Below are 22,093 nucleotides of genomic sequence, written 5' to 3' on the forward strand. Positions count from 1 at the left end.
CCGCGAAGCGAACCTCGGAAGAGCCTCCGTAGGTTCCATGGTGTAATGGTTAGCACTCAGGACTCTGAATCCTGCGATCCGAGTTCAAGTCTCGGTGGAACCTGTGCCGTTAGTTGTGCCTCGGAAGCACCAATTGGGCGTTTGGAAGCAACGGCACTTGAAATATTTTAGTCATTTGCAAGAAGACATTGTAATAACAACGTTCTTCTGAAATGCATCGGATTAGGGCACAGTGCCTTGTTAGCGCAGTAGGCAGCGCGTCAGTCTCATAATCTGAAGGTCGTGAGTTCGATCCTTACACAGGGCAAGGCTTTTAAAAGCCGCAGTGAATCAAATGTTTGACGCCTATTACAAAACTAGCAACTCAACAATGATGCCGCCCGGGCTCGAACAGGGGACCTTGCGCGTGTGAAGCGCACGTGATAACCGCTACACTACGGAATCCAATGAACTTTGGAACCTATGACGAAGGAGAGCAATACAAGGCTAAAATAGCTAGAGAAAAAAGCAAAAACATGTCGCTTTTTAGTTGCCAGATTCCGTAGTGTAGTGGTTATCACGTGCGCTTAACACGCGCAAGGTCCCCGGTTCGAGCCCGGGCGGAATCATTGATTTTTCAGCGAAGCGAACCTCGGAAGAGCCTCTGTAGGTTCCATGGTGTAATGGTTAGCACTCAGGACTCTGAATCCTGCGATCCGAGTTCAAGTCTCGGTGGATCCTGTGCCGTTATTTGTGCCTCGGAAGCACCTATTGGGCGTTTGGAAGCAACGGCACTTCAAATATTTTAGTCATTTGCAAGAAAACATTGTAATAACAACGTTCTTCTGAAATGCATCGGATTAGGTCACAGTGCATTGTTAGCGCAGTAGGCAGCGCGTCAGTCTCATAATCTGAAGGTCATGAGTTCGATCCTCACACAGGGCAAGGCTTTTAAATGCCGCAGTGAATCAAATGTTTGACGCCTATTACAAAACTAGCAACTTAACAATGATTCCGCCCGGGCTCGAACCTGGGACCTTGCGCGTGTGAAGCGCACGTGATAACCGCTACACTACGGAATCCAATGTATTTTGGAACCTATGACGAAGGAAAGCAATACAAGGCTAAAATAGCTAGAGAAAAAAGCAAAAACATGTCGCTTGTTAGGTGCCATATTCCGTAGTGTAGTGTTTATCACGTGCGCTTTACACGCGCAAGGTCCCCGGTTCGAGCCCGGGCGGAATCATTGATGTTTCCCCGAAGCGAACCTCGGAAGAGCGTCTGTAGGTTTCATGGTGTAATGGCTAGCACTCAGGACTCTGAATCCTGCGATCCGAGTTCAAGTCTCGGTGGAACCTGTGCCGTTATTTGTGCCTCGGAAGCACCTATTGGGCGTTTGGAAGCAACGGCACTTCAAATATTTTAGTCATTTGCAAGAAGACATTGTAATAACAACGTTCTTCTGAAATGCATCGGATTAGGGCACAGTGCCTTGTTAGTGCAGTAGGCAGCGCGTCAGACTTATAATATGAAGGTCGTGAGTTCGATCCTCACACAGGGCAAGGCTTTTAAAAGCCGCAGTGAATCAAATTTTTGACGCCTATTACAAAAGTAGCAACTCAACAATGATTCCGCCCGGGCTCGAACCGGGGACCTTGCGCCTGTGAAGCGCACGTGATAACCGCTACACTACGGAATCCAATGAATTTTGGAACCTATGACGAAGGAAAGCAATACAAAGCTAAAATAGCTAGAGGTAAAAGCAAAAACATGTCGCTTTTTAGTTGCCAGATTCCGTAGTGTAGTGCTTATCACGTGCGCAAAGCGAACCTCGGAAGAGCCTCTGTAGGTTCCATGGTGTAATGGTTAGCACTCAGGATTCTGAATCCTGCGATCCGAGTTCAAGTCTCGGTGGAACCTGTGCCGTTAGTTGTGCCTCGGAAACACCTATTCGGTGTTTGGAAGCAACGGCACTTCAAATATTTTAGTCATTTGCAAGAAGACATTGTATTAACAACGTTCTTCTGAAATGCATCGGACTAGGGCACAGTGCCTTGTTAGCGCAGTAGGCAGCGCGTCAGTCTCATAATCTGAAGGTCGTGAGTTCGATCCTCACACAGGGCAAGGCTTTTAAAAGCCGCAGTGAATCAGATGTTTGATGCCTATTACAAAACTAGCAACTCAACAATGATTCCGCCCGGGCTCGAACTGGGGACCTTGGGCGTGTGAAGCGCACGTGATAACCGCTACACTACGGAATCCAATGAATTTTGGAACCGATGGCGAAGGAAAGCAATACAAGGCTAAAATAGTTAGAAAAAAAAGCAAAAACATGTCGCTTGTTAGTTTTGCCACATTCCGTAGTGTTGTGGTTATCACGTGCGTTTAACACGCGCAAAGTCCCCGGTTCGAGCCCGGGCGGAATCATTGATGTTTCCGCGAAGCGAACCTCGGAAGAGCCTCTGTAGGTTCCATGGTGTAATGGTTAGCACTCAGGACTCTGAATCCTGCGATCCGAGTTCAAGTCTCGGCGGAACCTGTGCCGTTAGTTGTGCCTTGGAAGCAACTATTGGGCGTTGGGAAGCAACGGCACTTCAAATATTTTAGTCATTTGCAAGGAGACATTGTAATAACAACGTTCTTCTGAAATGCATCGGATGAGGGCCCAGTGCCTTGTTAGCGCAGTAGGCAGCGCGTCAGTCTCATAATCTGAAGGTCGTGAGTTCGATCCTCCCACAGGGCAAGGCTTTTAAAAGCCGCAGTGAATCAAATGTTTGACGCCTATTACAAAACTAGCAACTCAACAATGATTCTGCCCGAGCTCGAACCGGGGACCTTGCGCGTGTGAAGCGCACGTGATAACCGCTACACTACGTAATCCAATGGATTTTGGAACCTATGACGAAGGAAAGCAATACAAGGCTAAAATAGATAGAGAAAAAAGCAAAAACATGTCGCTTGTTAGTTGCCAGATTCCGTAGTGTAGTGGTTATCACGTGCGCTTTACACGCGCAAGGTCCTCGGTTCGAGCCCGGGCGGAGTCATTGATGCTTCTGCGAAGCGAACCTCGGAAGAGCCTCTGTAGGTTCCATGGTGTAATGGTTACCACTCAGGACTTTGAATCCTGCGATCCGAGTTCAAGTCTCGGTGGAACCTGTGCCGTTATTTGTGCCTCGGAAGCACCTATTGGGCGTTTGGAAGCAACGGCACTTCAAATATTTTAGTCATTTGCAAGAAGACATTGCAATAACAACGTTCTTCTGAAATGCATCGGATTAGGGCACAGTGCCTTGTTAGCGCAGTAGGCAGCGCGTCAGTCTCATAATCTGAAGGTCGTGAGTGCGATCCTCATACAGGGCAAGGCTTTTAAAAGCCGCAGTGAATCAAATGTTTGACGCCTATTACAAAACTAGCAACTCAACAATGATTCCGCCCGAGCTCGAACCGGGGACCTTGCGCGTGTGAAGCGCACGTGATAACCGCTACACTACGTAATCCAATGAATTTTGGAACCTATGACGAAGGAAAGCAATACAAGGCTAAAATAGCTATAGAAAAAAGCAAAAACATGTCGCTTGTTAGTTGCCAGATTCCGTTGTGTAGTGGTTATCACGTGCGCTTTACACGCGGAAGGTCCCCGGTTCGAGCCCGGGCGGAATCATTGATGTTTCCGCGAAGCGAACCTCGGAAGAGCCTCTGTAGGTTCCATGGTGTAATGGTTAGCACTCAGGACTCTGAATCCTGCGATCCGAGTTCAAGTCTCGGTGGAACCTGTGCCGTTAGTTGTGCCTCGGAAGCACCAATTGGGCGTTTGGAAGCAACGGCACTTGAAATATTTTAGTCATTTGCAAGAAGACATTGTAATAACAACGTTCTTCTGAAATGCATCGGATTAGGACACAGTGCCTTGTTAGCGCAGTAGGCAGCGCGTCAGTCTCATAATCTGAAGGTCGTGAATTCGATCCTTACACAGGGCAAGGCTTTTAAAAGCCGCAGTGAATCAAATGTTTGACGCCTATTACAAAACTAGCAACTCAACAATGATGCCGCCCGGGCTCGAACAGGGGACCTTGCGCGTGTGAAGCGCACGTGATAACCGCTACACTACGGAATCCAATGAACTTTGGAACCTATGACGAAGGAGAGCAATACAAGGCTAAAATAGCTAGAGAAAAAAGCAAAAACATGTCGCTTTTTAGTTGCCAAATTCCGTAGTGTAGTGGTTATCACGTGCGCTTAACACGCGCAAGGTCCCCGGTTCGAGCCCGGGCGGAATCATTGATTTTTCAGCGAAGCCAACCTCGGAAGAGCCTCTGTAGGTTCCATGGTGTAATGGTTAGCACTCAGGACTCTGAATCCTGCGATCCGAGTTCAAGTCTCGGTGGAACCTGTGCCGTTATTTGTGCCTCGGAAGCACCTATTGGGCGTTTGGAAGCAACGGCACTTCAAATATTTTAGTCATTTGCAAGAAAACATTGTAATAACAACGTTCTTCTGAAATGCATCGGATTAGGTCACAGTGCATTGTTAGCGCAGTAGGCAGCGCGTCAGTCTCATAATCTGAAGGTCATGAGTTCGATCCTCACACAGGGCAAGGCTTTTAAATGCCGCAGTGAATCAAATGTTTGACGCCTATTACAAAACTAGCAACTTAACAATGATTCCGCCCGGGCTCGAACCTGGGACCTTGCGCGTGTGAAGCGCACGTGATAACCGCTACACTACGGAATCCAATGTATTTTGGAACCTATGACGAAGGAAAGCAATACAAGGCTAAAATAGCTAGAGAAAAAAGCAAAAACATGTCGCTTGTTAGGTGCCATATTCCGTAGTGTAGTGTTTATCACGTGCGCTTTACACGCGCAAGGTCCCCGGTTCGAGCCCGGGCGGAATCATTGATGTTTCCGCGAAGCGAACCTCGGAAGAGCGTCTGTAGGTTTCATGGTGTAATGGCTAGCACTCAGGACTCTGAATCCTGCGATCCGAGTTCAAGTCTCGGTGGAACCTGTGCCGTTATTTGTGCCTCGGAAGCACCTATTGGGCGTTTTGAAGCAACGGCACTTCAAATATTTTAGTCATTTGCAAGAAGACATTGTAATAACAACGTTCTTCTGAAATGCATCGGATTAGGGCACAGTGCCTTGTTAGTGCAGTAGGCAGCGCGTCAGTCTTATAATCTGAAGGTCGTGAGTTCGATCCTCACACAGGGCAAGGCTTTTAAAAGCCGCAGTGAATCAAATTTTTGACGCCTATTACAAAACTAGCAACTCAACAATGATTCCGCCCGGGCTCGAACCGGGGACCTTGCGCCTGTAAAGCGCACGTGATAACCGCTACACTACGGAATCCAATGAATTTTGGAACCTATGACGAAGGAAAGCAATACAAAGCTAAAATAGCTAGAGGTAAAAGCAAAAACATGTCGCTTTTTAGTTGCCAGATTCCGTAGTGTAGTGCTTATCACGTGCGCTTAACACGCACAAGGTCCCCGGTTCGAGCCCGGGCGGAATCATTGATGTTTTCGCAAAGCGAACCTCGGAAGAGCCTCTGTAGGTTCCATGGTGTAATGGTTAGCACTCAGGATTCTGAATCCTGCGATCCGAGTTCAAGTCTCGGTGGAACCTGTGCCGTTAGTTGTGCCTCGGAAACACCTATTCGGTGTTTGGAAGCAACGGCACTTCAAATATTTTAGTCATTTGCAAGAAGACATTGTAATAACAACGTTCTTCTGAAATGCATCGGACTAGGGCACAGTGCCTTGTTAGCGCAGTAGGCAGCGCGTCAGTCTCATAATCTGAAGGTCGTGAGTTCGATCCTCACACAGGGCAAGGCTTTTAAAAGCCGCAGTGAATCAGATGTTTGATGCCTATTACAAAACTAGCAACTCAACAATGATTCCGCCCGGGCTCGAACTGGGGACCTTGGGCGTGTGAAGCGCACGTGATAACCGCTACACTACGGAATCCAATGAATTTTGGAACCGATGGCGAAGGAAAGCAATACAAGGCTAAAATAGCTAGAAAAAAAAGCAAAAACATGTCGCTTGTTAGTTTTGCCACATTCCGTAGTGTTGTGGTTATCACGTGCGTTTAACACGCGCAAAGTCCCCGGTTCGAGCCCGGGCGGAATCATTGATGTTTCCGCGAAGCGAACCTCGGAAGAGCCTCTGTAGGTTCCATGGTGTAATGGTTAGCACTCAGGACTCTGAATCCTGCGATCCGAGTTCAAGTCTCGGCGGAACCTGTGCCGTTAGTTGTGCCTTGGAAGCAACTATTGGGCGTTGGGAAGCAACGGCACTTCAAATATTTTAGTCATTTGCAAGGAGACATTGTAATAACAACGTTCTTCTGAAATGCATCGGATTAGGGCACAGTGCCTTGTTAGCGCAGTAGGCAGCGCGTCAGTCTCATAATCTGAAGGTCGTGAGTTCGATCCTCCCACAGGGCAAGGCTTTTAAAAGCCGCAGCGAATCAAATGTTTGACGCCTATTACAAAACTAGCAACTCAACAATGATTCTGCCCGAGCTCGAACCGGGGACCTTGCGCGTGTGAAGCGCACGTGATAACCGCTACACTACGTAATCCAATGGATTTTGGAACCTATGACGAAGGAAAGCAATACAAGGCTAAAATAGCTAGAGAAAAAAGCAAAAACATGTCGCTTGTTAGTTGCCAGATTCCGTAGTGTAGTGGTTATCACGTGCGCTTTACACGCGCCAGGTCCCCGGTTCGAGCCCGGGCGGAGTCATTGATGCTTCTGCGAAGCGAACCTCGGAAGAGCCTCTGTAGGTTCCATGGTGTAATGGTTACCACTCAGGACTTTGAATCCTGCGATCCGAGTTCAAGTCTCGGTGGAACCTGTGCCGTTATTTGTGCCTCGGAAGCAACTATTGGGCGTTGGGAAGCAACGGCACTTCAAATATTTTAGTCATTTGCAAGGAGACATTGTAATAACAACGTTCTTCTGAAATGCATCGGATTAGGGCACAGTGCCTTGTTAGCGCAGTAGGCAGCGCGTCAGTCTCATAATCTGAAGGTCGTGAGTTCGATCCTCCCACAGGGCAAGGCTTTTAAAAGCCGCAGTGAATCAAATGTTTGACGCCTATTACAAAACTAGCAACTCAACAATGATTCTGCCCGAGCTCGAACCGGGGACCTTGCGCGTGTGAAGCGCACGTGATAACCGCTACACTACGTAATCCAATGGATTTTGGAACCTATGACGAAGGAAAGCAATACAAGGCTAAAATAGCTAGAGAAAAAAGCAAAAACATGTCGCTTGTTTGTTGCCAGATTCCGTAGTGTAGTGGTTATCACGTGCGCTTTACACGCGCAAGGTCCCCGGTTCGAGCCCGGGCGGAGTCATTGATGCTTCTGCGAAGCGAACCTCGGAAGAGCCTCTGTAGGTTCCATGGTGTAATGGTTACCACTCAGGACTTTGAATCCTGCGATCCGAGTTCAAGTCTCGGTGGAACCTGTGCCGTTATTTGTGCCTCGGAAGCACCTATTGGGCGTTTGGAAGCAACGGCACTTCAAATATTTTAGTCATTTGCAAGAAGACATTGCAATAACAACGTTCTTCTGAAATGCATCGGATTAGGGCACAGTGCCTTGTTAGCGCAGTAGGCAGCGCGTCAGTCTCATAATCTGAAGGTCGTGAGTGCGATCCTCATACAGGGCAAGGCTTTTAAAAGCCGCAGTGAATCAAATGTTTGACGCCTATTACAAAACTAGCAACTCAACAATGATTCCGCCCGAGCTCGAACCGGGGACCTTGCGCGTGTGAAGCGCACGTGATAACCGCTACACTACGTAATCCAATGAATTTTGGAACCTATGACGAAGGAAAGCAATACAAGGCTAAAATAGCTAGAGAAAAAAGCAAAAACATGTCGCTTGTTAGTTGCCAGATTCCGTTGTGTAGTGGTTATCACGTGCGCTTTACACGCGCAAGGTCCCCGGTTCGAGCCCGGGCGGAATCATTGATGTTTCCGCGAAGCGAACCTCGAAAGAGCCTCTGTAGGTTCCATGGTGTAATGGTTAGCACTCAGGACTCTGAATCCTGCGATCCGAGTTCAAGTCTCGGTGGAACCTGTGCCGTTATTTGTGCCTCGGAAGCACCTATTGGGCGTTTGGAAGCAACGGCGGTTCAAATATTTTAGTCATTTGCAAGAAGACATTGTAATAACAACGTTCTTCTGAAATGCATCGGATTAGGGCACAGTGCCTTGTTAGCGCAGTAGGCAGCGCGTCAGTCTCATAATCTGAGGGTCGAGAGTTCGATCCTCACACAGGGCAAGGCTTTTAAAAGCCGCAGTGAATCAAATGTTTGACGCCTATTACAAAACTAGCAACTCAACAATGATTCAGCCCGAGCACGAACCGGGAACCTTGCGCGTGTGAAGCGCACGTGATAACTGCTACACTACGTAATCCAATGAATTTTGGAACCTATGACGAAGGAAAGCAATACAAGGCTAAAATAGCTAGAGAAAAAAGCAAAAACATGTCGCTTGTTAGTTGCCAGATTCCATAGTGTAGTGGTTATCACGTGCGCTTTACACGCGCAAGGTCCCCAGTTCGAGCCCGGGCGGAATCATTGATGTTTCCGCGAACCGAACCTCGGAAGAGCCTCTGTAAGTTCCATGGTGTAATGGTTACCACTCAGGACTCTGAATCTTGGGATCCGAGTTCAAGTCTCGGTGGAACCTGTGCCGTTATTTGTGCTTCGGAAGCACCTATTGGGCGTTTGGAAGCAACGGCAATTCAAATATTTTAGTCATTTGCAAGAAGACATTGTAATAACAACGTTCTTCTGAAATGCATCGGATTAGGGCACAGTGCCTTGTTAGCGCAGTAGGCAGCGCGTCAGTCTCATAATCTGAAGGTCGTGAGTTCGATCCTCACACAGGGCAAGGCTTTTAAAAGCCGCAGTGACTCAAATGTTTGACTCCTATTACAAAACTAGCAACTCAACAATGATTCCGCCCGAGCTCGAACCGGGGACCTTGCGCGTGTGAAGCGCACGTGATAACCGCTACACTACGTAATCCAATGAATTTTGGAACCTATGACGAAAGAAAGCAATACAAGGCTAAAATAGATAGAGAAAAAAGCAAAAACATGTCGCTTGTTAGTTGCCAGATTCCGTAGTGTAGTGGTTATCACGTGCGCTTTACACGCGCAAGGTCCCCGGTTCGAGCCCGGGCGGAATCATTGATGGGTTCGCGAAGCGAACCTCGGAAGAGCCTCTGTAGGTTCCATAGTGTAATGGTTAGCACTCAGGACTTTGAATCCTGCGATCCGAGTTCAAGTCTCGGTGGAACCTGTGCCGTTATTTGTGCCTTGGAAGCACCTATTGGGCGTTTGGAAGCAACGGCACTTCAAATATTTTATTCATTTGCAAGAAGACATTGTAATAACAACGTTCTTCTGAAATGCATCGGATTAGGGCACAGTGCCTTGTTAGCGCAGTAGGCAGCGCGTCAGTCTCATAATCTGAAGGTCGAGAGTTCGATCCTCACACAGGGCATTGTTTTAAAAGCAGCAGTGAATCAAATGTTTGACGCCTATTACAAAACTAGCAACTCAACAATGATTCCGCCCGAGCACGAACCGGGAACCTTGCGCGTGTGAAGCGCACGTGATAACCGCTACACTACGTAATCCAATGAATTTTGGAACCTATGACGAAGGAAAGCAATACAAGGCTAAAATAGCTAGAGAAAAAAGCAAAAACATGTCGCTTGTTAGTTGCCAGATTCCGTAGTGTAGTGGTTATCACGTGCGCTTTACACGCGCAAGGTCCCCGGTTCGAGCCCGGGCGGAATCATTGATGTTTTCGCGAAGCGAACCTCGGAAGAGCCTCTGTAGGTTCCATGGTGTAATGGTTAGCACTCAGGACTCTGAATCCTGCGATCCGAATTCAAGTCTCGGTGGAACCTGTGCCGTTATTTGTGCCTCGGAAGCACCTATTGGGCGTTTGGAAGCAACGGCACTTCAAATATTTTAGTTATTTGCAAGAAGACATTGTAATAACAACGTTCTTCTGAAATGCATCGGATTAAAGCACAGTGCCTTGTTAGCGCAGTAGGCAGCGCGTCAGTCTCATAATCTGAAGGTCGAGAGTTCGATCCTCACACAGGGCAAGGCTTTTAAAAGCCGCAGTGAATCAAATGTTTGACGCCTATTACAAAACTAGCAACTCAACAATGATTCCGCCCGAGCACGAACCGGGAACCTTGCGCGTGTGAAGCGCACGTGATAACCGCTACACTACGTAATCCAATGAATTTTGGAACCTATGACGAAGGAAAGCAATACAAGGCTAAAATAGCTAGAGAAAAAAGCAAAAACATGTCGCTTGTTAGTTGCCAGATTCCGTAGTGTAGTGGTTATCACGTGCGCTTTACACGCGCAAGGTCCCCAATTCGAGCCCGGGCGGAGTCATTGATGTTTCCGCGAAGCGAGCCTCGGAAGAGCCTCTGTAAGTTCCATGGTGTAATGGTTAGCACTCAGGACTCTGAATCTTGGGATCCGAGTTCAAGTCTCGGTGGAACCTGTGCCGTTATTTGTGCTTCGGAAGCACCTATTGGGCGTTTGGAAGCAACGGCACTTCAAATATTTTAGTCATTTGCAAGAAGACATTGTAATAACAACGTTCTTCTGAAATGCATCGGATTAGGGCACAGTGCCTTGTTAGCGCAGTAGGCAGCGCGTCAGTCTCATAATCTGAAGGTCGTGAGTTCGATCCTCACACAGGGCAAGGCTTTTAAAAGCCGCAGTGAATCAAATGTTTGACGCCTATTACAAAACTAGCAACTCAACAATGATTCCGCCCGAGCTCGAACCGGGGACCTTGCGCGTGTGAAGCGCACGTGATAACCGCTACACTACGTAATCCAATGAATTTTGGAACCTATGACGAAGGAAAGCATTACAAGGCTAAAATAGCTAGAGAAAAAAGCAAAAACATGTCGCTTGTTAGTTGCCAGATTCCGTAGTGTAGTGGTTATCACGTGCGCTTTACACGCGCAAGGTCCCCGGTTCGAGCCCGGGCGGAATCATTGATGTTTTCGCGAAGCGAACCTCGGAAGAGCCTCTGTAGGTTCCATGGTGTAATGGTTAGCACTCAGGACTCTGAATCCTGCGATCCGAGTTCAAGTCTCGGTGGAACCTGTGCCGTTATTTGTGCTTCGGAAGCACCTATTGGGCGTTTGGAAGCAACGGCACTTCAAATATTTTAGTCATTTGCAAGAAGACATTGTAATAACAACGTTCTTCTGAAATGCATCGGATTAGGGCACAGTGCCTTGTTAGCGCAGTAGGCAGCGCGTCAGTCTCATAATCTGAAGGTCGTGAGTTCGATCCTCACACAGGGCAAGGCTTTTAAAAGCCGCAGTGAATCAAATGTTTGACGCCTATTACAAAACTAGCAACTCAACAATGATTCCGCCCGAGCTCGAACCGGGGACCTTGCGCGTGTGAAGCGCACGTGATAACCGCTACACTACGTAATCCAATGAATTTTGGAACCTATGACGAAGGAAAGCATTACAAGGCTAAAATAGCTAGAGAAAAAAGCAAAAACATGTCGCTTGTTAGTTGCCAGATTCCGTAGTGTAGTGGTTATCACGTGCGCTTTACACGCGCAAGGTCCCCGGTTCGAGCCCGGGCGGAATCATTGATGTTTTCGCGAAGCGAACCTCGGAAGAGCCTCTGTAGGTTCCATGGTGTAATGGTTAGCACTCAGGACTCTGAATCCTGCGATCCGAGTTCAAGTCTCGGTGGAACCTGTGCCGTTATTTGTGCCTCGGAAGCACCTATTGGGCGTTTGGAAGCAACGGCACTTCAAATATTTTAGTCATTTGCAAGAAGACATTGTAATAACAACGTTCTTCTGAAATGCATCGGATTAGGGCTCAGTGCCTTGTTAGCGCAGTAGGCAGCGCGTCAGTCTCATAATCTGAAGGTCGTGATTTCGATCCTCACACAGGGCAAGGCTTTTAAAAGCCGCAGTGAATCAAATGTTTGACGCCTATTACAAAACTAGCAACTCAACAATGATTCCGCCCGAGCTCGAACCGGGACCCTGCGCGTGTGAAGCGCACGTGATAACCGCTACACTACGTAATCCAATGAATTTTGGAACCTATGACGAAGGAAAGCAATACAAGGCTAAAATAGCTAGAGAAAAAAGCAAAAACATGTCGCTTGTTAGTTGCCAGATTCCGTAGTGTAGTGGTTATCACGTGCGCTTTACACGCGCAAGGTCCCCAGTTCGAGCCCGGGCGGAATCATTGATGTTTCCGCGAAGCGAACCTCGGAAGAGCCTCTGTAAGTTCCATGGTGTAATGGTTAGCACTCAGGACTCTGAATCTTGGGATCCGAGTTCAAGTCTCGGTGGAACCTGTGCCGTTATTTGTGCTTCGGAAGCACCTATTGGGCGTTTGGAAGCAACGGCACTTCAAATATTTTAGTCATTTGCAAGAAGACATTGTAATAACAACGTTCTTCTGAAATGCATCGGATTAGGGCACAGTGCCTTGTTAGCGCAGTAGGCAGCGCGTCAGTCTCATAATCTGAAGGTCGTGAGTTCGATCCTCACACAGGGCAAGGCTTTTAAAAGCCGCAGTGAATCAAATGTTTGACGCCTATTACAAAACTAGCAACTCAACAATGATTCCGCCCGAGCTCGAACCGGGGACCTTGCGCGTGTGAAGCGCACGTGATAACCGCTACACTACGTAATCCAATGAATTTTGGAACCTATGACGAAGGAAAGCAATACAAGGCTAAAATAGCTAGAGAAAAAAGCAAAAACATGTCGCTTGTTAGTTGCCAGATTCCGTAGTGTAGTGGTTATCACGTGCGCTTTACACGCGCAAGGTCCCCGGTTCGAGCCCGGGCGGAATCATTGATGTTTTCGCGAAGCGAACCTCGGAAGAGCCTCTGTAGGTTCCATGGTGTAATGGTTAGCACTCAGGACTCTGAATCCTGCGATCCGAGTTCAAGTCTCGGTGGAACCTGTGCCGTTATTTGTGCTCCGGAAGCACCTATGGGGCGTTTGGAAGCAACGGCACTTCAAATATTTTAGTCATTTGCAAGAAGACATTGTAATAACAACGTTCTTCTGAAATGCATCGGATTAGGGCACAGTGCCTTGTTAGCGCAGTAGGCAGCGCGTCAGTCTCATAATCTGAAGGTCGTGAGTTCGATCCTCACACAGGGCAAGGCTTTTAAAAGCCGCAGTGAATCAAATGTTTGACGCCTATTACAAAACTAGCAACTCAACAATGATTCCGCCCGAGCTCGAACCGGGGACCTTGCGCGTGTGAAGCGCACGTGATAACCGCTACACTACGTAATCCAATGAATTTTGGAACCTATGACGAAGGAAAGCAATACAAGGCTAAAATAGCTAGAGAAAAAAGCAAAAACATGTCGCTTGTTAGTTGCCAGATTCCATAGTGTAGTGGTTATCACGTGCGCTTTACACGCGCAAGGTCCCCCATTCGAGCCCGGGCGGAATCATTGATGTTTCCGCGAAGCAAACCTCGGAAGAGCCTCTGTAGGTTCCATGGTGTAATGGTTAGCACTCAGGACTCTGAATCCTGCAATCCGAGTTCAAGTCTTGGTGGAACCTGTGCCGTTATTTGTGCCTCGGAAGCACCTATTGGGCGTTTAGAAGCAACGGCACTTCAAATATTGTAGTCATTTGCAAGAAGACATTGTAATAACAACGTTCTTCTGAAATGCATCGGATTAGGGCACAGTGCCTTGTTAGCGCAGTAGGCAGCGCGTCAGTCTCATAATCTGAAGGTCGTGAGTTCGATCCTCACACAGGGCAAGGCTTTTAAAAGCCGCAGTGAATCAAATGTTTGACGCCTATTACAAAACTAGCAACTCAACAATGATTCCGCCCGAGCTCGAACTGGGGACCTTGCGCGTGTGAAGCGCACGTGATAACCGCTACACTACGTAATCCAATGAATTTTGGAACCTATGACGAAGGAAAGCAATACAAGGCTAAAATAGCTAGAGAAAAAAGCAAAAACATGTCGCTTGTTAGTTGCCAGATTCCGTAGTGTAGTGGTTATCACGTGCGCTTTACACGCGCAAGGTCCCCGGTTCGAGCCCGGGCGGAATCATTGATGTTTCCGCGAAGCGAACCTCGGAAGAGCCTCTGTAGGTTCCATGGTGTAATGGTTAGCACTCAGGACTCTGAATCTTGCGGTCCGAGTTCAAGTCTCGGTGGAACCTGTGCCGTTATTTGTGCCTCGGAAGCACCTATATTGATTCCGGCCGAGCTCGAACCGGGGGCCTTGCGCGTGTGAAGCGCACGTGATAACTGCTACACTACGTAATCCAATGAATTTTGGAACCTATGACGAAGGAAAGCAATACAAGGCTAAAATAGCTAGAGAAAAAAGCAAAAACATGTCGCTTGTTAGTTGCCAGATTCCATAGTGTAGTGGTTATCACGTGCGCTTTACACGCGCAAGGTCCCCAGTTCGAGCCCGGGCGGAATCATTGATGTTTCCACGAAGCGAACCTCGGAAGAGCCTCTGTAAGTTCCATGGTGTAATGGTTAGCACTCAGGACTCTGAATCTTGGGATCCGAGTTCAAGTCTCGGTGGAACCTGTGCCGTTATTTGTGCTTCGGAAGCACCTATTGGGCGTTTGGAAGCAACGGCAATTCAAATATTTTAGTCATTTGCAAGAAGACATTGTAATAACAACGTTCTTCTGAAATGCATCGAATTAGGGCACAGTGCCTTGTTAGCGCAGTAGGCAGCGCGTCAGTCTCATAATCTGAAGGTCGTGAGTTCGATCCTCACACAGGGCAAGGCTTTTAAAAGCCGCAGTGAATCAAATGTTTGACGCCTATTACAAAACTAGCAACTCAACAATGATTCCGCCCGAGCTCGAACCGGGGACCTTGCGCGTGTGAAGCGCACGTGATAACCGCTACACTACGTAATCCAATGAATTTTGGAACCTATGACGAAAGAAAGCAATACAAGGCTAAAATAGATAGAGAAAAAAGCAAAAACATGTCGCTTGTTAGTTGCCAGATTCCGTAGTGTAGTGGTTATCACGTGCGCTTTACACGCGCAAGGTCCCCGGTTCGAGCCCGGGCGGAATCATTGATGTTTTCGCGAAGCGAACCTCGGAAGAGCCTCTGTAGGTTCCATAGTGTAATGGTTAGCACTCAGGACTCTGAATCCTGCGATCCGAGTTCAAGTCTCGGTGGAACCTGTGCCGTTATTTGTGCCTCGGAAGCACCTATTGGGCGTTTGGAAGCAACGGCACTTCAAATATTTTATTCATTTGCAAGAAGACATTGTAATAACAACGTTCTTCTGAAATGCATCGGATTAGGGCACAGTGCCTTGTTAGCGCAGTAGGCAGCGCGTCAGTCTCATAATCTGAAGGTCGAGAGTTCGATCCTAACACAGGGCATTGTTTTAAAAGCAGCAGTGAATCAAATGTTTGACGCCTATTACAAAACTAGCAACTCAACAATGATTCCGCCCGAGCACGAACCGGGAACCTTGCGCGTGTGAAGCGCACGTGATAACCGCTACACTACGTAATCCAATGAATTTTGGAACCTATGACGAAGGAAAGCAATACAAGGCTAAAATAGCTAGAGAAAAAAGCAAAAACATGTCGCTTGTTAGTTGCCAGATTCCGTAGTGTAGTGGTTATCACGTGCGCTTTACACGCGCAAGGTCCCCGGTTCGAGCCCGGGCGGAATCATTGATGTTTTCGCGAAGCGAACCTCGGAAGAGCCTCTGTAGGTTCCATGGTGTAATGGTTAGCACTCAGGACTCTGAATCTTGGGATCCGAGTTCAAGTCTCGGTGGAACCTGTGCCGTTATTTGTGCCTCGGAAGCACCTATTGGGCGTTTGGAAGCAACGGCACTTCAAATATTTTAGTTATTTGCAAGAAGACATTGTAATAACAACGTTCTTCTGAAATGCATCGGATTAGGGCACAGTGCATTGTTAGCGCAGTAGGCAGCGCGTCAGTCTCATAATCTGAAGGTCGAGAGTTCGATCCTCACACAGGGCAAGGCTTTTAAAAGCCGCAGTGAATCAAATGTTTGACGCCTATTACAAAACTAGCAACTCAACAATGATTCCGCCCGAGCACGAACCGGGAACCTTGCGCGTGTGAAGCGCACGTGATAACCGCTACACTACGTAATCCAATGAATTTTGGAACCTATGACGAAGGAAAGCATTACAAGGCTAAAATAGCTAGAGAAAAAAGCAAAAACATGTCGCTTGTTAGTTGCCAGATTCCGTAGTGTAGTGGTTATCACGTGCGCTTTACACGCGCAAGGTCCCCGGTTCGAGCCCGGGCGGAATCATTGATGTTTTCGCGAAGCGAAGCTCGGAAGAGCCTCTGTAGGTTCCATGGTGTAATGGTTAGCACTAAGGACTCTGAATCCTGCGATCCGAGTTCAAGTCTCGGTGGAACCTGTGCCGTTATTTGTGCCTCGGAAGCACCTATTGGGCGTTTGGAAGCAACGGCACTTCAAATATTTTAGTCATTTGCAAGAAGACATTGTAATAACAACGTTCTTCTGAAATGCATCGGATTAGGGCTCAGTGCCTTGTTAGCGCAGTAGGCAGCGCGTCAGTCTCATAATCTGAAGGTCGTGAGTTCGATCCTCACACAGGGCAAGGCTTTTAAAAGCCGCAGTGAATCAAATGTTTGACGCCTATTACAAAACTAGCAACTCAACAATGATTCCGCCCGAGCTCGAACCGGGACCCTGCGCGTGTGAAGCGCACGTGATAACCGCTACACTACGTAATCCAATGAATTTTGGAACCTATGACGAAGGAAAGCAATACAAGGCTAAAATAGCTAGAGAAAAAAACAAAAACATGTCGCTTGTTAGTTGCCAGATTCCGTAGTGTAGTGGTTATCACGTGCGCTTTACACGCACAAGGTCCCCAGTTCGAGCCCGGGCGGAATCATTGATGTTTCCGCGAAGCGAACCTCGGAAGAGCCTCTGTAAGTTCCATGGTGTAATGGTTAGCACTCAGGACTCTGAATCTTGGGATCCGAGTTCAAGTCTCGGTGGAACCTGTGCCGTTATTTGTGCTTCGGAAGCACCTATTGGGCGTTTGGAAGCAACGGCACTTCAAATATTTTAGTCATTTGCAAGAAGACATTGTAATAACAACGTTCTTCTGAAATGCATCGGATTAGGGCACAGTGCCTTGTTAGCGCAGTAGGCAGCGCGTCAGTCTCATAATCTGAAGGTCGTGAGTTCGATCCTCACACAGGGCAAGGCTTTTAAAAGCCGCAGTGAATCAAATGTTTGACGCCTATTACAAAACTAGCAACTCAACAATGATTCCGCCCGAGCTCGAACCGGGGACCTTGCGCGTGTGAAGCGCACGTGATAACCGCTACACTACGTAATCCAATGAATTTTGGAACCTATGACGAAGGAAAGCAATACAAGGCTAAAATAGCTAGAGAAAAAAGCAAAAACATGTCGCTTGTTAGTTGCCAGATTCCGTAGTGTAGTGGTTATCACGTGCGCTTTACACGTGCAAGGTCCCCGGTTCGAGCCCGGGCGGAATCATTGATGTTTTCGCGAAGCGAACCTCGGAAGAGCCTCTGTAGGTTCCATGGTGTAATGGTTAGCACTCAGGACTCTGAATCCTGCGATCCGAGTTCAAGTCTCGGTGGAACCTGTGCCGTTATTTGTGCCTCGGAAGCACCTATTGGGCGTTTGGAAGCAACGGCACTTCAAATATTTTAGTCATTTGCAAGAAGACATTGTAATAACAACGTTCTTCTGAAATGCATCGGATTAGGGCACAGTGCCTTGTTAGCGCAGTAGGCAGCGCGTCAGTCTCATAATCTGAAGGTCGTGAGTTCGATCCTCACACAGGGCAAGGCTTTTAAAAGCCGCAGTGAATCAAATGTTTGACGCCTATTACAAAACTAGCAACTCAACAATGATTCCGCCCGAGCTCGAACCGGGGACCTTGCGCGTGTGAAGCGCACGTGATAACCGCTACACTACGTAATCCAATGAATTTTGGAACCTATGACGAAGGAAAGCAATACAAGGCTAAAATAGCTAGAGAAAAAAGCAAAAACATGTCGCTTGTTAGTTGCCAGATTCCGTAGTGTAGTGGTTATCACGTGCGCTTTACACGCGCAAGGTCCCCAATTCGAGCCCGGGCGGAGTCATTGATGTTTCCGCGAAGCGAACCTCGGAAGAGCCTCTGTAAGTTCCATGGTGTAATGGTTAGCACTCAGGACTCTGAATCTTGGGATCCGAGTTCAAGTCTCGGTGGAACCTGTGCCGTTATTTGTGCTTCGGAAGCACCTATTGGGCGTTTGGAAGCAACGGCACTTCAAATATTTTAGTCATTTGCAAGAAGACATTGTAATAACAACGTTCTTCTGAAATGCATCGGATTAGGGCACAGTGCCTTGTTAGCGCAGTAGGCAGCGCGTCAGTCTCATAATCTGAAGGTCGTGAGTTCGATCCTCACACAGGGCAAGGCTTTTAAAAGCCGCAGTGAATCAAATGTTTGACGCCTATTACAAAACTAGCAACTCAACAATGATTCCGCCCGAGCTCGAACCGGGGACCTTGCGCGTGTGAAGCGCACGTGATAACCGCTACACTACGTAATCCAATGAATTTTGGAACCTATGACGAAGGAAAGCATTACAAGGCTAAAATAGCTAGAGAAAAAAGCAAAAACATGTCGCTCGTTAGTTGCCAGATTCCGTAGTGTAGTGGTTATCACGTGCGCTTTACACGCGCAAGGTCCCCGGTTCGAGCCCGGGCGGAATCATTGATGTTTTCGCGAAGCGAACCTCGGAAGAGCCTCTGTAGGTTCCATGGTGTAATGGTTAGCACTAAGGACTCTGAATCCTGCGATCCGAGTTCAAGTCTCGGTGGAACCTGTGCCGTTATTTGTGCCTCGGAAGCACCTATTGGGCGTTTGGAAGCAACGGCACTTCAAATATTTTAGTCATTTGCAAGAAGACATTGTAATAACAACGTTCTTCTGAAATGCATCGGATTAGGGCTCAGTGCCTTGTTAGCGCAGTAGGCAGCGCGTCAGTCTCATAATCTGAAGGTCGTGAGTTCGATCCTCACACAGGGCAAGGCTTTTAAAAGCCGCAGTGAATCAAATGTTTGACGCCTATTACAAAACTAGCAACTCAACAATGATTCCACCCGAGCTCGAACCGGGACCCTGCGCGTGTGAAGCGCACGTGATAACCGCTACACTACGTAATCCAATGAATTTTGGAACCTATGACGAAGGAAAGCAATACAAGGCTAAAATAGCTAGAGAAAAAAACAAAAACATGTCGCTTGTTAGTTGCCAGATTCCGTAGTGTAGTGGTTATCACGTGCGCTTTACACGCGCAAGGTCCCCAGTTCGAGCCCGGGCGGAATCATTGATGTTTCCGCGAAGCGAACCTCGGAAGAGCCTCTGTAAGTTCCATGGTGTAATGGTTAGCACTCAGGACTCTGAATCTTGGGATCCGAGTTCAAGTCTCGGTGGAACCTGTGCCGTTATTTGTGCTTCGGAAGCACCTATTGGGCGTTTGGAAGCAACGGCACTTCAAATATTTTAGTCATTTGCAAGAAGACATTGTAATAACAACGTTCTTCTGAAATGCATCGGATTAGGGCACAGTGCCTTGTTAGCGCAGTAGGCAGCGCGTCAGTCTCATAATCTGAAGGTCGTGAGTTCGATCCTCACACAGGGCAAGGCTTTTAAAAGCCGCAGTGAATCAAATGTTTGACGCCTATTACAAAACTAGCAACTCAACAATGATTCCGCCCGAGCTCGAACCGGGGACCTTGCGCGTGTGAAGCGCACGTGATAACCGCTACACTACGTAATCCAATGAATTTTGGAACCTATGACGAAGGAAAGCAATACAAGGCTAAAATAGCTAGAGAAAAAAGCAAAAACATGTCGCTTGTTAGTTGCCAGATTCCGTAGTGTAGTGGTTATCACGTGCGCTTTACACGCGCAAGGTCCCCGGTTCGAGCCCGGGCGGAATCATTGATGTTTTCGCGAAGCGAACCTCGGAAGAGCCTCTGTAGGTTCCATGGTGTAATGGTTAGCACTCAGGACTCTGAATCCTGCGATCCGAGTTCAAGTCTCGGTGGAACCTGTGCCGTTATTTGTGCCTCGGAAGCACCTATTGGGCGTTTGGAAGCAACGGCACTTCAAATATTTTAGTCATTTGCAAGAAGACATTGTAATAACAACGTTCTTCTGAAATGCATCGGATTAGGGCACAGTGCCTTGTTAGCGCAGTAGGCAGCGCGTCAGTCTCATAATCTGAAGGTCGTGAGTTCGATCTTCACACAGGGCAAGGCTTTTAAAAGCCGCAGTGAATCAAATGTTTGACGCCTATTACAAAACTAGCAACTCAACAATGATTCCGCCCGAGCTCGAACCGGGGACCTTGCGCGTGTGAAGCGCACGTGATAACCGCTACACTACGTAATCCAATGAATTTTGGAACCTATGACGAAGGAAAGCAATACAAGGCTAAAATAGCTAGAGAAAAAAGCAAAAACATGTCGCTTGTTAGTTGCCAGATTCCGTAGTGTAGTGGTTATCACGTGCGCTTTACACGCGCAAGGTCCCCCGTTCGAGCCCGGGCGGAATCATTGATGTTTCCGCGAAGCAAACCTCGGAAGAGCCTCTGTAGGTTCCATGGTGTAATGGTTAGCACTCACGACTCTGAATCCTGCAATCCGAGTTCAAGTCTCGGTGGAACCTGTGCCGTTATTTGTGCCTCGGAAGCACCTATTGGGCGTTTAGAAGCAACGGCACTTCAAATATTGTAGTCATTTGCAAGAAGACATTGTAATAACAACGTTCTTCTGAAATGCATCGGATTAGGGCACAGTGCCTTGTTAGCGCAGTAGGCAGCGCGTCAGTCTCATAATCTGAAGGTCGTGAGTTCGATCCTCACACAGGGCAAGGCTTTTAAAAGCCGCAGTGAATCAAATGTTTGACGCCTATTACAAAACTAGCAACTCAACAATGATTCCGCCCGAGCTCGAACTGGGGACCTTGCGCGTGTGAAGCGCACGTGATAACCGCTACACTACGTAATCCAATGAATTTTGGAACCTATGACGAAGGAAAGCAATACAAGGCTAAAATAGCTAGAGAAAAAAGCAAAAACATGTCGCTTGTTAGTTTCCAGATTCCGTAGTGTAGTGGTTATCACGTGCGCTTTACACGCGCAAGGTCCCCGGTTCGAGCCCGGGCGGAATCATTGATGTTTCCGCGAAGCGAACCTCGGAAGAGCCTCTGTAGGTTCCATGGTGTAATGGTTAGCACTCAGGACTCTGAATCTTGCGGTCCGAGTTCAAGTCTCGGTGGAACCTGTGCCGTTATTTGTGCCTCGGAAGCACCTATATTGATTCCGGCCGAGCTCGAACCGGGGGCCTTGCGCGTGTGAAGCGCACGTGATAACCGCTACACTACGTAATCCAATGAATTTTGGAGCCTATGACGAAGGAAAGCAATACAAGGCTAAAATAGCTAGAGAAAAAAGCAAAAACATGTCGCTTGTTAGTTGCCAGATTCCGTAGTGTAGTGGTTATCACGTGCGCTTTACACGCGCAAGGTCCCCGTTTCGAGCCCGGGCGGAATCATTGATGTTTTCGCGAAGCGAACCTCGGAAGAGCCTCTGTAGGTTCCATGGTGTAATGGTTAGCACTCAGGACTCTGAATCCTGCGATCCGAGTTCAAGTCTCGGTGGAACCTGTGCCGTTATTTGTGCCTCGGAAGCACCTATTGGGCGTTTGGAAGCAACGGCACTTCAAATATTTTAGTCATTTGCAAGAAGACATTGTAATAACAACGTTCTTCTGAAATGCATCGGATTAGGGCACAGTGCCTTGTTAGCGCAGAAGGCAGCGCGTCAGTCTCATAATCTGAAGGTCGTGAGTTCGATCCTCACACAGGGCAAGGCTTTTAAAAGCCGCAGTGAATCAAATGTTTGACGCCTATTACAAAACTAGCAACTCAACAATGATTCTGCCCGAGCTCGAACCGGGGACCTTGCGCG

The 22,093-nt window shown here is 47.7% G+C and overlaps 73 non-coding genes across 73 annotated transcripts; 69 read left to right on the forward strand and 4 right to left on the reverse strand.

The window, feature by feature from the left end:
* The first annotated feature begins 31 nt into the window (after positions 1 to 31).
* Trnaq-cug (transfer RNA glutamine (anticodon CUG)) lies at positions 32 to 103 on the forward strand. Its single transcript has one exon. It is a non-coding gene; the product is annotated as a tRNA-Gln (tRNA).
* Positions 104 to 535: 432 nt separating this feature from the next.
* Positions 536 to 608, forward strand: Trnav-aac (transfer RNA valine (anticodon AAC)). Its single transcript has one exon. It is a non-coding gene; the product is annotated as a tRNA-Val (tRNA).
* Positions 609 to 648: 40 nt separating this feature from the next.
* Trnaq-cug (transfer RNA glutamine (anticodon CUG)) lies at positions 649 to 720 on the forward strand. Its single transcript has one exon. It is a non-coding gene; the product is annotated as a tRNA-Gln (tRNA).
* Positions 721 to 988: 268 nt separating this feature from the next.
* On the reverse strand, positions 989 to 1,061 carry Trnav-cac (transfer RNA valine (anticodon CAC)). The gene has a single exon. It is a non-coding gene; the product is annotated as a tRNA-Val (tRNA).
* Positions 1,062 to 1,605: 544 nt separating this feature from the next.
* Trnav-cac (transfer RNA valine (anticodon CAC)) lies at positions 1,606 to 1,678 on the reverse strand. The gene has a single exon. It is a non-coding gene; the product is annotated as a tRNA-Val (tRNA).
* A 149-nt stretch (positions 1,679 to 1,827) lies between these two features.
* Positions 1,828 to 1,899, forward strand: Trnaq-cug (transfer RNA glutamine (anticodon CUG)). Its single transcript has one exon. It is a non-coding gene; the product is annotated as a tRNA-Gln (tRNA).
* A 131-nt stretch (positions 1,900 to 2,030) lies between these two features.
* On the forward strand, positions 2,031 to 2,103 carry Trnam-cau (transfer RNA methionine (anticodon CAU)). The gene has a single exon. It is a non-coding gene; the product is annotated as a tRNA-Met (tRNA).
* Positions 2,104 to 2,446: 343 nt separating this feature from the next.
* Positions 2,447 to 2,518, forward strand: Trnaq-cug (transfer RNA glutamine (anticodon CUG)). The gene has a single exon. It is a non-coding gene; the product is annotated as a tRNA-Gln (tRNA).
* A 432-nt stretch (positions 2,519 to 2,950) lies between these two features.
* On the forward strand, positions 2,951 to 3,023 carry Trnav-uac (transfer RNA valine (anticodon UAC)). The gene has a single exon. It is a non-coding gene; the product is annotated as a tRNA-Val (tRNA).
* A 40-nt stretch (positions 3,024 to 3,063) lies between these two features.
* Positions 3,064 to 3,135, forward strand: Trnaq-uug (transfer RNA glutamine (anticodon UUG)). The gene has a single exon. It is a non-coding gene; the product is annotated as a tRNA-Gln (tRNA).
* Positions 3,136 to 3,567: 432 nt separating this feature from the next.
* On the forward strand, positions 3,568 to 3,640 carry Trnav-uac (transfer RNA valine (anticodon UAC)). Its single transcript has one exon. It is a non-coding gene; the product is annotated as a tRNA-Val (tRNA).
* Positions 3,641 to 3,680: 40 nt separating this feature from the next.
* Positions 3,681 to 3,752, forward strand: Trnaq-cug (transfer RNA glutamine (anticodon CUG)). Its single transcript has one exon. It is a non-coding gene; the product is annotated as a tRNA-Gln (tRNA).
* Positions 3,753 to 4,184: 432 nt separating this feature from the next.
* Trnav-aac (transfer RNA valine (anticodon AAC)) lies at positions 4,185 to 4,257 on the forward strand. The gene has a single exon. It is a non-coding gene; the product is annotated as a tRNA-Val (tRNA).
* A 40-nt stretch (positions 4,258 to 4,297) lies between these two features.
* Trnaq-cug (transfer RNA glutamine (anticodon CUG)) lies at positions 4,298 to 4,369 on the forward strand. Its single transcript has one exon. It is a non-coding gene; the product is annotated as a tRNA-Gln (tRNA).
* A 268-nt stretch (positions 4,370 to 4,637) lies between these two features.
* Positions 4,638 to 4,710, reverse strand: Trnav-cac (transfer RNA valine (anticodon CAC)). The gene has a single exon. It is a non-coding gene; the product is annotated as a tRNA-Val (tRNA).
* Positions 4,711 to 5,117: 407 nt separating this feature from the next.
* On the forward strand, positions 5,118 to 5,190 carry Trnai-uau (transfer RNA isoleucine (anticodon UAU)). Its single transcript has one exon. It is a non-coding gene; the product is annotated as a tRNA-Ile (tRNA).
* A 64-nt stretch (positions 5,191 to 5,254) lies between these two features.
* Positions 5,255 to 5,327, reverse strand: Trnav-uac (transfer RNA valine (anticodon UAC)). The gene has a single exon. It is a non-coding gene; the product is annotated as a tRNA-Val (tRNA).
* Positions 5,328 to 5,531: 204 nt separating this feature from the next.
* On the forward strand, positions 5,532 to 5,603 carry Trnaq-cug (transfer RNA glutamine (anticodon CUG)). Its single transcript has one exon. It is a non-coding gene; the product is annotated as a tRNA-Gln (tRNA).
* A 131-nt stretch (positions 5,604 to 5,734) lies between these two features.
* Positions 5,735 to 5,807, forward strand: Trnam-cau (transfer RNA methionine (anticodon CAU)). Its single transcript has one exon. It is a non-coding gene; the product is annotated as a tRNA-Met (tRNA).
* Positions 5,808 to 6,150: 343 nt separating this feature from the next.
* On the forward strand, positions 6,151 to 6,222 carry Trnaq-cug (transfer RNA glutamine (anticodon CUG)). Its single transcript has one exon. It is a non-coding gene; the product is annotated as a tRNA-Gln (tRNA).
* Positions 6,223 to 6,654: 432 nt separating this feature from the next.
* On the forward strand, positions 6,655 to 6,727 carry Trnav-uac (transfer RNA valine (anticodon UAC)). The gene has a single exon. It is a non-coding gene; the product is annotated as a tRNA-Val (tRNA).
* A 40-nt stretch (positions 6,728 to 6,767) lies between these two features.
* Positions 6,768 to 6,839, forward strand: Trnaq-uug (transfer RNA glutamine (anticodon UUG)). The gene has a single exon. It is a non-coding gene; the product is annotated as a tRNA-Gln (tRNA).
* Positions 6,840 to 7,271: 432 nt separating this feature from the next.
* Trnav-uac (transfer RNA valine (anticodon UAC)) lies at positions 7,272 to 7,344 on the forward strand. The gene has a single exon. It is a non-coding gene; the product is annotated as a tRNA-Val (tRNA).
* A 40-nt stretch (positions 7,345 to 7,384) lies between these two features.
* Positions 7,385 to 7,456, forward strand: Trnaq-uug (transfer RNA glutamine (anticodon UUG)). Its single transcript has one exon. It is a non-coding gene; the product is annotated as a tRNA-Gln (tRNA).
* Positions 7,457 to 7,888: 432 nt separating this feature from the next.
* On the forward strand, positions 7,889 to 7,961 carry Trnav-uac (transfer RNA valine (anticodon UAC)). The gene has a single exon. It is a non-coding gene; the product is annotated as a tRNA-Val (tRNA).
* Positions 7,962 to 8,001: 40 nt separating this feature from the next.
* Positions 8,002 to 8,073, forward strand: Trnaq-cug (transfer RNA glutamine (anticodon CUG)). The gene has a single exon. It is a non-coding gene; the product is annotated as a tRNA-Gln (tRNA).
* Positions 8,074 to 8,505: 432 nt separating this feature from the next.
* On the forward strand, positions 8,506 to 8,578 carry Trnav-uac (transfer RNA valine (anticodon UAC)). Its single transcript has one exon. It is a non-coding gene; the product is annotated as a tRNA-Val (tRNA).
* A 243-nt stretch (positions 8,579 to 8,821) lies between these two features.
* Positions 8,822 to 8,894, forward strand: Trnam-cau (transfer RNA methionine (anticodon CAU)). The gene has a single exon. It is a non-coding gene; the product is annotated as a tRNA-Met (tRNA).
* A 228-nt stretch (positions 8,895 to 9,122) lies between these two features.
* On the forward strand, positions 9,123 to 9,195 carry Trnav-uac (transfer RNA valine (anticodon UAC)). Its single transcript has one exon. It is a non-coding gene; the product is annotated as a tRNA-Val (tRNA).
* A 40-nt stretch (positions 9,196 to 9,235) lies between these two features.
* Trnaq-uug (transfer RNA glutamine (anticodon UUG)) lies at positions 9,236 to 9,307 on the forward strand. Its single transcript has one exon. It is a non-coding gene; the product is annotated as a tRNA-Gln (tRNA).
* Positions 9,308 to 9,738: 431 nt separating this feature from the next.
* Trnav-uac (transfer RNA valine (anticodon UAC)) lies at positions 9,739 to 9,811 on the forward strand. The gene has a single exon. It is a non-coding gene; the product is annotated as a tRNA-Val (tRNA).
* An 860-nt stretch (positions 9,812 to 10,671) lies between these two features.
* On the forward strand, positions 10,672 to 10,744 carry Trnam-cau (transfer RNA methionine (anticodon CAU)). Its single transcript has one exon. It is a non-coding gene; the product is annotated as a tRNA-Met (tRNA).
* A 228-nt stretch (positions 10,745 to 10,972) lies between these two features.
* Positions 10,973 to 11,045, forward strand: Trnav-uac (transfer RNA valine (anticodon UAC)). The gene has a single exon. It is a non-coding gene; the product is annotated as a tRNA-Val (tRNA).
* Positions 11,046 to 11,085: 40 nt separating this feature from the next.
* Positions 11,086 to 11,157, forward strand: Trnaq-cug (transfer RNA glutamine (anticodon CUG)). Its single transcript has one exon. It is a non-coding gene; the product is annotated as a tRNA-Gln (tRNA).
* Positions 11,158 to 11,288: 131 nt separating this feature from the next.
* On the forward strand, positions 11,289 to 11,361 carry Trnam-cau (transfer RNA methionine (anticodon CAU)). The gene has a single exon. It is a non-coding gene; the product is annotated as a tRNA-Met (tRNA).
* A 228-nt stretch (positions 11,362 to 11,589) lies between these two features.
* Positions 11,590 to 11,662, forward strand: Trnav-uac (transfer RNA valine (anticodon UAC)). The gene has a single exon. It is a non-coding gene; the product is annotated as a tRNA-Val (tRNA).
* A 40-nt stretch (positions 11,663 to 11,702) lies between these two features.
* On the forward strand, positions 11,703 to 11,774 carry Trnaq-cug (transfer RNA glutamine (anticodon CUG)). Its single transcript has one exon. It is a non-coding gene; the product is annotated as a tRNA-Gln (tRNA).
* Positions 11,775 to 12,205: 431 nt separating this feature from the next.
* On the forward strand, positions 12,206 to 12,278 carry Trnav-uac (transfer RNA valine (anticodon UAC)). Its single transcript has one exon. It is a non-coding gene; the product is annotated as a tRNA-Val (tRNA).
* A 243-nt stretch (positions 12,279 to 12,521) lies between these two features.
* Trnam-cau (transfer RNA methionine (anticodon CAU)) lies at positions 12,522 to 12,594 on the forward strand. The gene has a single exon. It is a non-coding gene; the product is annotated as a tRNA-Met (tRNA).
* A 228-nt stretch (positions 12,595 to 12,822) lies between these two features.
* On the forward strand, positions 12,823 to 12,895 carry Trnav-uac (transfer RNA valine (anticodon UAC)). Its single transcript has one exon. It is a non-coding gene; the product is annotated as a tRNA-Val (tRNA).
* A 40-nt stretch (positions 12,896 to 12,935) lies between these two features.
* Trnaq-cug (transfer RNA glutamine (anticodon CUG)) lies at positions 12,936 to 13,007 on the forward strand. The gene has a single exon. It is a non-coding gene; the product is annotated as a tRNA-Gln (tRNA).
* A 131-nt stretch (positions 13,008 to 13,138) lies between these two features.
* Positions 13,139 to 13,211, forward strand: Trnam-cau (transfer RNA methionine (anticodon CAU)). Its single transcript has one exon. It is a non-coding gene; the product is annotated as a tRNA-Met (tRNA).
* A 544-nt stretch (positions 13,212 to 13,755) lies between these two features.
* Trnam-cau (transfer RNA methionine (anticodon CAU)) lies at positions 13,756 to 13,828 on the forward strand. Its single transcript has one exon. It is a non-coding gene; the product is annotated as a tRNA-Met (tRNA).
* A 228-nt stretch (positions 13,829 to 14,056) lies between these two features.
* Trnav-uac (transfer RNA valine (anticodon UAC)) lies at positions 14,057 to 14,129 on the forward strand. Its single transcript has one exon. It is a non-coding gene; the product is annotated as a tRNA-Val (tRNA).
* Positions 14,130 to 14,169: 40 nt separating this feature from the next.
* Positions 14,170 to 14,241, forward strand: Trnaq-cug (transfer RNA glutamine (anticodon CUG)). Its single transcript has one exon. It is a non-coding gene; the product is annotated as a tRNA-Gln (tRNA).
* Positions 14,242 to 14,438: 197 nt separating this feature from the next.
* Positions 14,439 to 14,511, forward strand: Trnav-uac (transfer RNA valine (anticodon UAC)). Its single transcript has one exon. It is a non-coding gene; the product is annotated as a tRNA-Val (tRNA).
* Positions 14,512 to 14,754: 243 nt separating this feature from the next.
* Trnam-cau (transfer RNA methionine (anticodon CAU)) lies at positions 14,755 to 14,827 on the forward strand. The gene has a single exon. It is a non-coding gene; the product is annotated as a tRNA-Met (tRNA).
* Positions 14,828 to 15,055: 228 nt separating this feature from the next.
* Positions 15,056 to 15,128, forward strand: Trnav-uac (transfer RNA valine (anticodon UAC)). Its single transcript has one exon. It is a non-coding gene; the product is annotated as a tRNA-Val (tRNA).
* Positions 15,129 to 15,168: 40 nt separating this feature from the next.
* Positions 15,169 to 15,240, forward strand: Trnaq-cug (transfer RNA glutamine (anticodon CUG)). The gene has a single exon. It is a non-coding gene; the product is annotated as a tRNA-Gln (tRNA).
* Positions 15,241 to 15,671: 431 nt separating this feature from the next.
* Positions 15,672 to 15,744, forward strand: Trnav-uac (transfer RNA valine (anticodon UAC)). Its single transcript has one exon. It is a non-coding gene; the product is annotated as a tRNA-Val (tRNA).
* A 40-nt stretch (positions 15,745 to 15,784) lies between these two features.
* Trnaq-cug (transfer RNA glutamine (anticodon CUG)) lies at positions 15,785 to 15,856 on the forward strand. The gene has a single exon. It is a non-coding gene; the product is annotated as a tRNA-Gln (tRNA).
* Positions 15,857 to 16,288: 432 nt separating this feature from the next.
* Positions 16,289 to 16,361, forward strand: Trnav-uac (transfer RNA valine (anticodon UAC)). The gene has a single exon. It is a non-coding gene; the product is annotated as a tRNA-Val (tRNA).
* A 40-nt stretch (positions 16,362 to 16,401) lies between these two features.
* On the forward strand, positions 16,402 to 16,473 carry Trnaq-cug (transfer RNA glutamine (anticodon CUG)). The gene has a single exon. It is a non-coding gene; the product is annotated as a tRNA-Gln (tRNA).
* Positions 16,474 to 16,604: 131 nt separating this feature from the next.
* Positions 16,605 to 16,677, forward strand: Trnam-cau (transfer RNA methionine (anticodon CAU)). The gene has a single exon. It is a non-coding gene; the product is annotated as a tRNA-Met (tRNA).
* Positions 16,678 to 16,904: 227 nt separating this feature from the next.
* Positions 16,905 to 16,977, forward strand: Trnav-uac (transfer RNA valine (anticodon UAC)). Its single transcript has one exon. It is a non-coding gene; the product is annotated as a tRNA-Val (tRNA).
* Positions 16,978 to 17,220: 243 nt separating this feature from the next.
* On the forward strand, positions 17,221 to 17,293 carry Trnam-cau (transfer RNA methionine (anticodon CAU)). Its single transcript has one exon. It is a non-coding gene; the product is annotated as a tRNA-Met (tRNA).
* A 228-nt stretch (positions 17,294 to 17,521) lies between these two features.
* On the forward strand, positions 17,522 to 17,594 carry Trnav-uac (transfer RNA valine (anticodon UAC)). Its single transcript has one exon. It is a non-coding gene; the product is annotated as a tRNA-Val (tRNA).
* A 40-nt stretch (positions 17,595 to 17,634) lies between these two features.
* On the forward strand, positions 17,635 to 17,706 carry Trnaq-cug (transfer RNA glutamine (anticodon CUG)). The gene has a single exon. It is a non-coding gene; the product is annotated as a tRNA-Gln (tRNA).
* Positions 17,707 to 17,837: 131 nt separating this feature from the next.
* Trnam-cau (transfer RNA methionine (anticodon CAU)) lies at positions 17,838 to 17,910 on the forward strand. Its single transcript has one exon. It is a non-coding gene; the product is annotated as a tRNA-Met (tRNA).
* Positions 17,911 to 18,454: 544 nt separating this feature from the next.
* Trnam-cau (transfer RNA methionine (anticodon CAU)) lies at positions 18,455 to 18,527 on the forward strand. Its single transcript has one exon. It is a non-coding gene; the product is annotated as a tRNA-Met (tRNA).
* A 228-nt stretch (positions 18,528 to 18,755) lies between these two features.
* Trnav-uac (transfer RNA valine (anticodon UAC)) lies at positions 18,756 to 18,828 on the forward strand. Its single transcript has one exon. It is a non-coding gene; the product is annotated as a tRNA-Val (tRNA).
* A 40-nt stretch (positions 18,829 to 18,868) lies between these two features.
* Trnaq-cug (transfer RNA glutamine (anticodon CUG)) lies at positions 18,869 to 18,940 on the forward strand. Its single transcript has one exon. It is a non-coding gene; the product is annotated as a tRNA-Gln (tRNA).
* Positions 18,941 to 19,071: 131 nt separating this feature from the next.
* Trnam-cau (transfer RNA methionine (anticodon CAU)) lies at positions 19,072 to 19,144 on the forward strand. The gene has a single exon. It is a non-coding gene; the product is annotated as a tRNA-Met (tRNA).
* A 227-nt stretch (positions 19,145 to 19,371) lies between these two features.
* Trnav-uac (transfer RNA valine (anticodon UAC)) lies at positions 19,372 to 19,444 on the forward strand. Its single transcript has one exon. It is a non-coding gene; the product is annotated as a tRNA-Val (tRNA).
* A 243-nt stretch (positions 19,445 to 19,687) lies between these two features.
* Positions 19,688 to 19,760, forward strand: Trnam-cau (transfer RNA methionine (anticodon CAU)). The gene has a single exon. It is a non-coding gene; the product is annotated as a tRNA-Met (tRNA).
* Positions 19,761 to 19,988: 228 nt separating this feature from the next.
* Positions 19,989 to 20,061, forward strand: Trnav-uac (transfer RNA valine (anticodon UAC)). Its single transcript has one exon. It is a non-coding gene; the product is annotated as a tRNA-Val (tRNA).
* A 40-nt stretch (positions 20,062 to 20,101) lies between these two features.
* Positions 20,102 to 20,173, forward strand: Trnaq-cug (transfer RNA glutamine (anticodon CUG)). The gene has a single exon. It is a non-coding gene; the product is annotated as a tRNA-Gln (tRNA).
* Positions 20,174 to 20,605: 432 nt separating this feature from the next.
* Positions 20,606 to 20,678, forward strand: Trnav-uac (transfer RNA valine (anticodon UAC)). The gene has a single exon. It is a non-coding gene; the product is annotated as a tRNA-Val (tRNA).
* Positions 20,679 to 20,921: 243 nt separating this feature from the next.
* Trnam-cau (transfer RNA methionine (anticodon CAU)) lies at positions 20,922 to 20,994 on the forward strand. Its single transcript has one exon. It is a non-coding gene; the product is annotated as a tRNA-Met (tRNA).
* Positions 20,995 to 21,222: 228 nt separating this feature from the next.
* On the forward strand, positions 21,223 to 21,295 carry Trnav-uac (transfer RNA valine (anticodon UAC)). Its single transcript has one exon. It is a non-coding gene; the product is annotated as a tRNA-Val (tRNA).
* Positions 21,296 to 21,335: 40 nt separating this feature from the next.
* On the forward strand, positions 21,336 to 21,407 carry Trnaq-cug (transfer RNA glutamine (anticodon CUG)). Its single transcript has one exon. It is a non-coding gene; the product is annotated as a tRNA-Gln (tRNA).
* A 197-nt stretch (positions 21,408 to 21,604) lies between these two features.
* Positions 21,605 to 21,677, forward strand: Trnav-uac (transfer RNA valine (anticodon UAC)). Its single transcript has one exon. It is a non-coding gene; the product is annotated as a tRNA-Val (tRNA).
* Positions 21,678 to 21,717: 40 nt separating this feature from the next.
* Positions 21,718 to 21,789, forward strand: Trnaq-cug (transfer RNA glutamine (anticodon CUG)). Its single transcript has one exon. It is a non-coding gene; the product is annotated as a tRNA-Gln (tRNA).
* The last annotated feature ends 304 nt before the right edge of the window (positions 21,790 to 22,093 follow it).

The sequence above is a fragment of the Hydractinia symbiolongicarpus genome, chromosome 7 (genome assembly GCF_029227915.1).
Source record: "Hydractinia symbiolongicarpus strain clone_291-10 chromosome 7, HSymV2.1, whole genome shotgun sequence".
Taxonomy (NCBI): domain Eukaryota; kingdom Metazoa; phylum Cnidaria; class Hydrozoa; order Anthoathecata; family Hydractiniidae; genus Hydractinia; species Hydractinia symbiolongicarpus.